Source organism: Bufo gargarizans, chromosome 5 (assembly GCF_014858855.1).
Source record: "Bufo gargarizans isolate SCDJY-AF-19 chromosome 5, ASM1485885v1, whole genome shotgun sequence".
NCBI lineage: Eukaryota > Metazoa > Chordata > Amphibia > Anura > Bufonidae > Bufo > Bufo gargarizans.
This window is the reverse complement of record NC_058084.1, coordinates 334,383,824-334,396,000: the sequence shown is the minus strand read 5'-3', so window position 1 is coordinate 334,396,000 and position 12,177 is coordinate 334,383,824. Positions and strand designations below refer to the sequence as shown.

The 12,177-nt window shown below is 48.3% G+C and overlaps 1 long non-coding RNA gene across 1 annotated transcript; it reads right to left on the bottom strand.

Annotated features, from left to right (window-relative positions):
- Positions 1-1,428: 1,428 nt before the first annotated feature.
- LOC122938887 lies at positions 1,429-8,416 on the bottom strand. Its single transcript, XR_006390062.1, has 2 exons — positions 8,258-8,416; positions 1,429-1,838 (listed from the first exon to the last, which is right to left on the bottom strand). It is a non-coding gene; the product is annotated as an uncharacterized LOC122938887 (long non-coding RNA).
- Positions 8,417-12,177: the final 3,761 nt, after the last annotated feature.

Here is a 12,177-nt window from a genome sequence, read left to right as displayed (position 1 = left end):
ATTTTCCGCTAACTTGTGACAAAAAATAAAAAGTTCTATGAACTCACTATGCCCATCAGTTAATACCTTAGGGTGTCTACTTTCCGAAATGGGGTCATTTGTGGGGTGTTTGTACTGTCTGGACATTGTAGAACCTCAGGAAACATGACAGGTGCTCAGAAAGTCAGAGCTGCTTCAAAAAGCGCAAAATTCACATTTTTGTACCATAGTTTGTAAACGCTATAACTTTTACCCAAACCATTTTTTTTTTTACCCAAACATTTTTTTCATCAAAGACATGTAGAACAATAAATTTAGTGAAAAATGTATATATGGATGTCGTTTTTTTTTTGCAAAATTTTTCAACTGAAAGTGAAAAATGACATTTTTTTTGCAAAAAAATCGTTACATTTTGATTAATAACAAAAAAAGTTAAAATGTCAGCAGCAATGAAATACCACCAAATGAAAGCTCTATTAGTGAGAAGAAAAGGAGGTAAAATTCATTTGGGTGGTAAGTTGTGTGACCGAGCAATAAACGGTGAAAGTAGTGTAGTGCAGAAGTGTAAAAAGTGGCCTGGTCATTAAGGGGGTTTCACCTAGCGGGGCTGAGGTGGTTAAAGGAGGAAAAAGTTCTGAAATGATTTATCTTGGTCTCATTTTTTTACAGCACAGAAACCTGACATTTTAACAGGGGTGTGTAGACTTTTTATATCCACTGTATATATATTTCTGTCAAAATGGCACAAAAACAAAGGAATGTCCTCACAGGTCTCCGGTTTTGATGTTCTGCAGCAGCTGCGGCTGTGTTATAGGGCAGTAATTGCAGCTAGAAGGCACTGCCAGGCACAGCCAGCGACCTCTTCTCACTCCTGGGCTGACAGTTTTCCCTGTCTGCTTATAGTCTACACAATCCTTCCTCTGTCTGATTCCGGCATTCCCCTTCTCTGTCCCTGACACTAGAATACAGTCCTGATTGTGTCTTTTACTGTCCCCAAAATAGTTCTCCTGGCAGACCCTGCAAGTCCCAACCCCCTCATCCACAGCCCAGCCCAGAATGACCTTCTGCTCGCTCTGCTCGGGCACCTCCCTGTCTGCGGCAGCACTGATTGGCTCATCCATGCTGTCTGTCAGCCCGGGGTCCAATCAGGGCAAGGCCCCCCCACTTCCTGTCAGGGTCATGTGAGAACCCTTCTTCTTCCTCTTTTTCCCGCTGACACGTGCACTAATACTATGTTACGTGCCGTTATAGTGGACTCATCCGAAACAGACCTGAAAAGGTTCATAACTCGGAGTCTGGTTGAGCGCAGTCCTCACCTCTGACCACCAGGACCTCGCCCGCTCTAGACTGCAATGTCTAATGTCAGGGTCAATGAGCAGGAATTACATTTCTCGGCCACCAGTAATAATTTGATGCCTCACAATGGACGGTCAATGATACATCTCAGTCTCATTTTTCATCTTCTGCTTTATTACATTGATAAATGTCACTATGATCGCTGAGAAGGAGGAGGAATCTGGCTATAATGGGGGTGTATTCAGACTGAGCACCTGGGGCAGCGGATCCGGCCCTGAGTGTCTTCACCGCTGTCACCTCCCAGGGTTATCTGCAACTAGAGAAGGAAAAGCCGCGAGAAGAGAGAATTACTGAGGCTGATCGGCGATGTGTCCTCCGCTGTGAGGGACGGAGATGCATCCGGCCGCCTCACATCACTTATTACACATTGATTCACCATAAGCTACAATTTATGAAGAAGCATTTCTGTTTTCCTGGACAATCACTGTCCACTTTACATATTCCAGGTGGCAGATCGGATGGGCAATCGGTCAGTGGTGGTGGTGGGCATGTTCCGGGCTTCTCTGGAGAAGAAATGGTCATTGAGTTAGATTTCCAGATGTAACTATAGAAACATAAGACACAAAGTATCGACACTACATATCCTGAGAGACTGGAAGAGCGGCATCAATGAGAGAAATATCCAGAAAATGGCAGAATAGTGAGTGCAGCTCTGGAGTATAATACAGGATGTAACTCAGGATCAGTACAGGATAAGTAATGTATGTACACAGTGACTGCACCAGCAGAATAGTGAGTACAGCTCTGGAGTATAATACAGGGTGTAACTCAGGATCAGTACAGGATAAGTAATGTATGTACACAGTGACTGCACCAGCAGAATAGTGAGTGCAGCTCTGGAGTATAATACAGGATGTAACTCAGGATCAGTACAGGATAAGTAATGTAATATACACAGTGACTGCACCAGCAGAATAGTGAGTGCAGCTCTGGAGTATAATACAGGATGTAACTCAGGATCAGTGCAGGATAAGTAATGTAATGTATGTACACAGTGACTGCACCAGCAGAATAGTGAGTGCAGCTCTGGAGTATAATACAGGATGTAACTCAGGATCAGTGCAGGATAAATAATGTAATGTATGTACACAGTGACTGCACCAGCAGAATAGTGAGTGCAGCTCTGGAGTATAATACAGGATGTAACTCAGGATCAGTACAGGATAAGTAATGTATGTACACAGCGACTGCACCAGCAGAATAGTGAGTGCAGCTCTGGAGTATAATACAGGATGTAACTCAGGATCAGTACAGGATAAGTAATGTATGTACACAGTGACTGCACCAGCAGAATAGTGAGTGCAGCTCTGGAGTATAATACAGGATGTAACTCAGGATCAGTACAGGATAAGTAATGTAATGTATGTACACAGTGACTGCACCAGCAGAATAGTGAGTGCAGCTCTGGAGTATAATACAGGATGTAACTCAGGATCAGTACAGGATAAGTAATGTATGTACACAGTGACTGCACCAGCAGAATAGTGAGTGCAGCTCTGGAGTATAATACAGGATGTAACTCAGGATCAGTACAGGATAAGTAATGTATGTACACAGTGACTGCACCAGCAGAATAGTGAGTGCAGCTCTGGAGTATAATACAGGATGTAACTCAGGATCAGTACAGGATAAGTAATGTATGTACACAGTGACTGCACCAGCAGCATAGTGAGTGCAGCTCTGGAGTATAATACAGGATGTAACTCAGGATCAGTACAGGATAAGTAATGTATGTACACAGTGACTGCACCAGCAGAATAGTGAGTGCAGCTCTGGAGTATAATACAGGATGTAACTCAGGATCAGTACAGGATAAGTAATGTAATGTATGTACACAGTGACTGCACCAGCAGAATAGTGAGTGCAGCTCTGGAGTATAATACAGGATGTAACTCAGGATCAGTACAGGATAAGTAATGTATGTACACAGTGACTGCACCAGCAGAATAGTGAGTGCAGCTCTGGAGTATAATACAGGATGTAACTCAGGATCAGTACAGGATAAGTAATGTATGTACACAGTGACTATATCAGCAGAATCGTGAGTGCAGCTCTGGAGTATAATACAGGATGTAACTCAGGATCAGTACAGGATAAGTAATGTATGTACACAGTGACTGCACCAGCAGAATAGTGAGTGCAGCTCTGGAGTATAATACAGGATGTAACTCAGGATCAGTACAGGATAAGTAATGTATGTACACAGTGACTGCACCAGCAGCATAGTGAGTGCAGCTCTGGAGTATAATACAGGATGTAACTCAGGATCAGTACAGGATAAGTAATGTATGTACACAGTGACTGCACCAGCAGAATAGTGAGTGCAGCTCTGGAGTATAATACAGGATGTAACTCAGGATCAGTACAGGATAAGTAATGTATGTACACAGTGACTGCACCAGCAGAATAGTGAGTGCAGCTCTGGAGTATAATACAGGATGTAACTCAGGATCAGTACAGGATAAGTAATGTATGTACACAGTGACTGCACCTGCAGAATAGTGAGTGAAGCTCTGGAGTATAATACAGGATGTAACTCAGGATCAGTACAGGATAAGTAATGTATGTACACAGTGACTGCACCAGCAGAATAGTGAGTGCAGCTCTGGAGTATAATACAGGATGTAACTCAGGATCAGTACAGGATAAGTAATGTATGTACACAATGACTGCACCAGCAGAATAGTGAGTGCAGCTCTGGAGTATAATACAGGATGTAACTCAGGATCAGTACAGGATAAGTAATGTAATGTATGTACACAGTGACTACACCAGCAGAATAGTGAGTGCAGCTCTGGAGTATAATACAGGATGTAACTCAGGATCAGTACAGGATAAGTAATGTAATGTATGTACACAGTGACTGCACCAGCAGAATAGTGAGTGCAGCTCTGGAGTATAATACAGGATGTAACTCAGGATCAGTACAAGTACTCTATATTATTTATGTACCTAATGGAAATGTATGTAATGGCAGTAGAAACATTCCTTCTAGAGGAGCACACAGAACCTTGTGGAGCTCTCATATGATGACACATGAAGTGCTCACAGGTCCACACTTTGGAAGATTACTGCGCTCATAGTAACATAGTACATAAGGCCGAAAAAAAAAACATTTGTCCACCCAGTTCGGCCTGTCATCCTGCAAGTTGATCCAGAGGAAGGCAAAAAACCCTGTGAGGTAGAAGACAATTTTCCCCCTCTCTAGTAGCTATAGCCGGTAATCAGGGGCGTAACAGCAAATTTTTGTATGGGCCCCCCCCCCCCGTGTAAACCCCGCTCCTTTGGCTAGTCACGATCTAGACCAGACCAGGCTGCCATGCTTTTCCTATTATATACATACACACACACCCTATCTGTCATATAGTGTCAAGGTCTTAGGCCCCTTTCACACGGGCGAGTTTTTCGCGCGGGTGCAATGCGTGATGTCAACGCATTGCACCCGCACTGAATCCGGACTTATTCACTTCAATGGGGATGTGCACATGATCAGTGATTTTCACGCATGACTTGGGCATTGCATAAAAATCGCAGCATGCTCTATATTCTGCGTTTTTCACGTAGCGCAGGCCCCATAGAAGTGAATGGGGCTGCTTGAAAATTGCATTGCATCCGCAAGCATTGCGAATGCAATGCGATTTTCACGGATGGTTGCTAGAGGATATTAATGGATACCCGAACTTTATTATTTTCCCTTATAACATGGTTATAAGGGAAAATAATAGAATTCTTAATACAGAATGCATAGTAACATGTGGCTTGAGGGGTTCAAAAATAATAAAATAATTAATTATTCACCTCATCCACTTGATCGCGCAGCCCGGCTCGTCTTCTTTCAGGACCTGGCAGAAAAAGTACCTTTGGTGACGTCACCGCGCTCACAACGTGGTGAGCGTGGTGACGTCGGAGCAGGTCCTGCTGAATGAAGATAGAAATCTTTTATCTTCATTCACGCTCACCACCAGGTTGCTAGGAGATATTGTTTGTAAACTTATTTTTTTTTACCACGTGCATGAAAAACGCATCAAAACGCATTGCACCCGCGCAGAAAAAACTGAACGCAATTGTAGAGAAAACTGACTGAACTTTCTTGAAAAATGGTGCGAGTTTCACTGAATGCACCCTGAACGCATCTGAAGCCAACCCGCATCGTTTGTGTGAAAGGGGCCAGCCATTCCCGTATTGATGACCGCATATGCGGATCAGCAATAAATGGGCACCCTTCCGTGTGCATTCCGCATCACGGATGCGAACCCATTCACTTCAATGGGTCCGCAAATCCAGAGATGCGGAAGGGTGCGAAACGGAACACTATGTAAGCACTACGCAGGGCTTCCGTGTGGTTCCATTCCGCACTTCCGTTCCACCAAAAGATAGAACATGTCCTTTTTGCAGAATTGTGCTTTCCTGGGTAATATACCCGGAGAGGTGAACATGACATCACACTACACTGTATGTACAGTATGGCCCCTGCTGTAGGATAGGCGCCCATTCTATGTATTGCTGCAGGGCTGACATCGAATGTAGTCTGTCCCCATGGTCTGAGCCCCTGGTAACCAGTCGAGTAGCTAGAAATGACTGGGCCCCACAGCAAATTTTTAAACGGGCGGGCAGGCGTCATACAGTGGCATTTGATTCTTTACCATACATGTGTTTTTACTGGACTATGACGTACAAGATACAAAAATGCAGTACTCCACGTTCTTGTATCCTGCACAATCCGGCAATGAAACTCTATGGTGAACGGATGTCACTGTCATGGCATCAGTATGAGGTATCCGAATACGTTCTTTTGTATACGTTAAACGGATGGGAAAAACGTGATGTGGACCCAGCCTTAAAGCGGTTGTCTGGGTTCAGAGCTGAACTCAGACATCCCTCCATTTTCACCCCGGCAGCCCCCCTAAATTGCGCAGCGCAAAGGCATTTTTTTGGAGATCTGGTGACGTACCGGGGCTCTCCATGGGGCTGCCAGGGACCCCGGTGACGTCACCAGCACTGACGGGCGGGACTTAGCTCTGCCCTAGCCAGTAAAACGGCTAGGGCAGAGCTTAAGCCCGCCCCTCAGAGCCGGTGACGTCACCGAACACACTGCCGGGTGGAAATTTCCGCCCGGCAGTGTGTTATTGAAAACAAAAGAGCCTGTGCCCTGCGTGATTTAGCGCAGGGCAAAGGAGCGCATCGGAGCATAAGATGCTCCGATGCTAGCCTCAGGGGGGCTGTCTGGGTGAAAATAAGGGTATATCCGGGTTCAGCTTAAATGTGGGACAAAAATGTGATGTGAACTAGTGGTGCATTGTACAGTTGGGGAAAAAAACATACTCGCCTGCTCCCCGCCGCTCAGTGATCTTCCAGTCCTCATACTGGTGTCCCCAAGCTGCACATGGGCGCCCAGAGGAGTGTGGCATCAGGTGGATAGGGGGCCTAGAGGGCAGGGCATCAGATAAGTAGGGGGACCACAGGACAGAACTGGGGGGGGGGGGCAGCAGATGAATGCAGCTGGGGGGGCTACATGAGATGCAGGACAGCTAGGGTTGGCAGGCATAAGCCTGGAATGTATGGGCTCCTGATAGTGACACAGCATCTTCTTTCTGCAGCACTTCCTGTCACTATTCAGTCTCCCCTCTCCCTCCTGTTACTGCCGACTACAGTGCAGTCTCTGTAGCAGAAGCTGGGGTGTACTAATAGTTAGGAGAGGGAGGGGAAACGGGATCTCCCTGTAGCACACTGTCCTGAGCCCTGGCTGCACTATTAAAGGGGTTGTCCAGGTTCAGAGCTGAACCTGGACATACCCTTATTTTCACCCCGGCAGCCCTCCTGAGCCTGGCATCGGAGCATCTCATGCTCCGATGCGCTCCCGTGCCCTGCGCTAGATCGCGCAGGGCACAGGCTCTTGTGTTTACAATAACACACTGCCGGGCGGTAACTTCCGCCCAGCAGTGTGTTCGGTGACGTCACCGGCTCTGAGGGGCGGGCTTTAGCTCTGCCCTAGCCGTTTTACTGGCTAGGGCAGAGCCAAATCCCGCCCATCAGTGCCGGTGACGTCACCGGGGTTCCTGTCAGACCCATAGAGAGCCCCGGTACGTCACCGGAACTCAGAAAAATGCCTTTGCCCTGCGCGATTTAGCGCAGGGCAAAGGAGAGCATGGGAGCATGAACTGCTCCGATGCTCATGTCAGGGGGGCTGCCGGGGTGAAAATGGAGGGATGTCCAGGTTCAGCTCTGAACCTGGACAACCCCTTTAAGCAGTCAGGCTCCTCTATGAATGGTCCGTGCTGATGGGCGGGGCTTAGCTCCCTGCTCTGCTCCGAGGACATTCTAAAGCAGCAGTGAAGTGAGTGTAGAGGGGGTGTGGCCAGTCTGACTGTTTACTACTGCTCCGGGCCCCTTGTCAGCCCGGGCCCCGAAGCAGCTGTTTCCCCTGCTTCCCTGGTAGGTACGCCACTGCCTGTAATATTATTACACTCCAGAAATACATCCAGGCCCCTCCTGAATTCCTTTATTGTACTCACCATCACCACCTCCTCAGGCAGAGAGCTCCATAGTCTCACTGCTCTTACCGTAAAGAATCCTCTTCTATGTTTGTGTACAAACCTTCTTTCCTCCAGACGCAGAGGATGTCCCCTCGTCACAGTCACAGTCCTGGGGATAAATAGATGATGGGAGTGATCTCTGTACTGACCCCCGATATATTTATACATAGTAATTAGATCTCCCCTCAGTCGTCTTTTTTCTAAAGTGAATAACCCTAATTTGGATAATCTTTCAGGGTACTGTAGTTGCCCCATTCCAGTTATTACTTTAGTTGCCCTCCTCTGGACCCTCTCCAGCTCTGCTCCTTGCGTTAGTCCTCACAGTCATGTGATGCAGATACAGTCCTGATAATTGCCGGGCTGCCTGCCACCAGTGAAGCTGGATTTACCTCTGAGATGTGTTTGTGGTAAAGCAGATTTTGGCAGATCAGGTGGAGCTGGTCATGTAACCATACAGCTGTCAGATTCCTTCACCAGGTGCCAAATCCTGTCTAATAATGAGCTCCATCTACTTGTTGGGTTTGGTTTCTAATGCACTTACCCTCCATGGGATCCCTGCATCTTGTGGTGCACAGAGTCCTGCAGCACTTTTGTTTTCCATAACAGCCATCGTCCAATTTGCACTCATCAGCAATAATTGTAGGAACACAGTTTTCTAATAGTTCTAGGGGACATTGTCCAGGTTTCTCTGTAAATAAAGAAGTTGATGTGTCACAAACGTATCAGGTAGTTACATGTCGCCTCTTATAAACCAGATTCAAAAAGTGATAAATATCATGAAGCAGGCATTGGCTATTCGTTCAGTCCTATAAGCCTACCCATCCCATAACCTCCACCCCTCACCCTAACCCATATAAATAAACACACCACACCACTGCTTGGATTTAATCGGCCACAGCAGCCGTTTATTAAATAAATACAACATAAATATAACATGAGTTAACCCCTGACGAAGGAGGTCCTAGAAGCCCCAATAACTTTATAAACACTGGAACACCTGCGTCTCCATCTTGCCCCCCCAGCCGTTGAACCCAGCTCGGAGGCAGCAACTGATGGACGCGTAATTAGTTCCTACCAGCTCCTCAATGAGAGTCCAGCCCCTCCCGCGGGGCCCTCCCATCCTCAGGTACCACCATATTTCACCACTTCAAGGACCTCCCCCGCCTCCACGACTGCCGCGACATATAACAACACCAACCCTCACAACTTCCACTTCTAATAGGGTCGGGCGGGTGGGCGATTCAGTCTCCTGGCCAGCACTGCTTTCACTTCCGCCTTCTTCCTCCTTCTCACCTCTGGCCACGCCCCCCGTCGCCCTAGCAACTCGCACCTCACCTCCGCTCCCGCCCCCACTCACCACTGACCCATTCCTCACCAGTCCTGCCCTGCCAAGCCTCTTCATGAACGTCCTCCCCCACCGCTGCGCTCCTTGTCCGGACTGACTTGAAGCAGGCATTGGCTATTCGTTCAGTCCTATAAGCCTACCCATCCCATAACCTCCACCCCTCACCCTAACCCATATAAATAAACACACCACACCACTGCTTGGATTTAATCGGCCACAGCAGCCGTTTATTAAATAAATACAACATAAATATAACATGAGCTAACCCCTGACGAGGGAGGTCCTAGAAGCCCCAATAACTTTATAAACACTGGAACACCTGCGTCTCCATCTTGCCCCCAGCCGTTGAACCCAGCTCGGAGGCAGCAACTGATGGACGCGTAATTAGTTCCTACCAGCTCCTCAATGAGAGTCCAGCCCCTCCCGCGGGGCCCTCCCATCCTCAGGTACCACCATATTTCACCACTTCAAGGACCTCCCCCGCCTCCAAGAACGCGCAGCTTGACTACCTCAACCCTGCGCGTCCCTCCACATCCGCAAAGCTAACTCCACTCCACTCTGGAGCCCCAGAGCCCACAAATCCGTACCCACCGCATTCAGGTGCACTCCATCTGCTTTCCAAAACGCACCCTCACCCTTCTCCAATACCTCATGCCGCACCACCACACCACCATTCCTTGCCATAAAACTGCCCATCGCTCTGTTTACCTTTATCCTAGCCTTATTCAGGCTCTCCACTGACCTCGCACCTCTCCACGCCTTCCGCGGCACAATGTCAGACCAGACAATGATCACCCCCGGAAACAACACCCAAATCCTGAGTAAGTCAAACTTGACATCCCGAACCAATTCCCTAAACGGACGCTTTCCTAAATCATTCCCCCCCACGTGCAAAACCAACACATCAGGAGGACGATCTAAACGAACGAAATGATGCACCTCCCGCAACACTCCGCCCCACAACATACCTCTGACGCCTAACCACCTGACCGTAGCCAACTCCGGACTCACACCCAACTGCCGCCCACTCGGCCTCACATCCGCTCTGATCGCACCCCATAACACATAGGAGTGCCCCAAAATCCACACCAACGCCGCCATCATTCGACCTGTGAACACAAAAGAACAAAATCAACATCACCTACCTACATCCTTACTCTACAACAATGCAGGCCGCACATACGATTTAAAATGAACCGACTCCCAACGCCCAATCCTCCTAATCACCTCCTCACTGGCGCCCAACCTGGCTGCCTCAGTCGCCGCACCAATTCTGAATGAATGCCCAGAATAATCTTTGACCGGCACCCCCAAAACCTTCAAACATTTTTTAAAGACCGCCAGAAACTGAAACCTAGACAAAAAGGAACTGTCCTCATGCCTCAAAAACGGGACCTCGTCCCTCTGCAGCCTCGCGCCATACGATCCCGCACACCTCACCGGGCACATACTACACCCCGGCACTGCAAACAACGTAAAACGCTGCCCCCTACCCTCCTGATCCGTCTTTGACCTGCGAATCCGAATATGCAACCTATCCCCCACCCACTCAATATCCTCACTCCTAAGGCCCCCCGCTCTCCTAACACTATCACACACCAACTCCCCCAAGCGGAAAGCCCCAAAAAACGCCAAAGCAAACGCCGCCTTAAACAGCCCCAGCTCCCACCCTGAACTACAAACACCACTCAACCTATCCCCCATTTGCACCAACAACTCAAAAGACACCGGCCTCCGACAATCCGGCACCCTGCCTGCACCCCTACGCCAACCCTTCAAAACCTGTCGCACCAAAAAACTCTTAGTCAAATCAGGTAACCCCCGCCACTTAAAACCAAACGCTATACCTGAAATAAGATGATTCACCTTTGACACCGACCACCCCTCGCTCTTCAACTGCCCCAACAACATCAACAACCGCACATCACCATCCACTCCACCAGCACCCCAAGTCCCATTCCACGCCTCCCAGGTCGTCCACGCCTTACCATACTCCCTCCAAGTACCCGGACTCAAAGAATTCCTTCAACAACCCCATCACTTCTCCTCCAGGATCGCCCACAGCCACGCCGGACACTCCAGACCCTCCACCTCCGCTTCTGGCGCAAGAAGCCGGAACCGCTCCCACTGCAAACGAGAAAGAGAATCCGCCACTGAATTAGCCACTCCAGCCACATGTTTCGCCACCAACCACACGTTAATCGACAAACATCGCAATACCAAAAACTGTAACAGCCTAACCACCGGCGGGGAAGATGCGGACAAACTGTTGATAGCCTGAACCACCCCCAAATTGTCACAATGAAAGCGCACCTTCCTGTTTTCCAATTTCTCGCCCCACAACACCACCGCCATCACAATGGGAAAAAGTTCTAACAAGGCCATGTTTCTTACCCACCCACGACTCTGGCCACACGCCTGCGCACCATTGTCCCTGGCAATAGGCACCAAAACCCACCCCCCCTGACGCGTCTGTATATAACTCAAAATCCACGCTATCACACAACTCCGCCATCACCAAAGACCTACCATTGTACTGACCCAAAAACTCCGCCCACACCCTCAAATCCCCTTTTAACTCTTTACGCAACCTGATAAAATGATACGGCACCGATACCCCCGCCGTAGCCGCGGCCAATCTTCTGCAAAAAATTCTACCCATAGGCATAATTTGACACGCAAAATTCAATTTACCTAACAATGACTGCAACTCCCGCAACCTAATCTTCTCCCTCCCAATGGCCCTATCAATCTCCTGACGCAAATCTACCAACTTATCCTGGGGAAGCCTACACTCCATCAGTTCCGTATCTATCACAATCCCCAAAAAACACAATTTCGTCACCGGACCCAACGTCTTCTCCTGCGCCAACGGTACCCCAAAGCGCGCAAAAAACGACTGCACTGTATGCAGCAACAAAGAACAAACCCGTGAACTCGCCGGCCCTAAACATAAAAAATAGT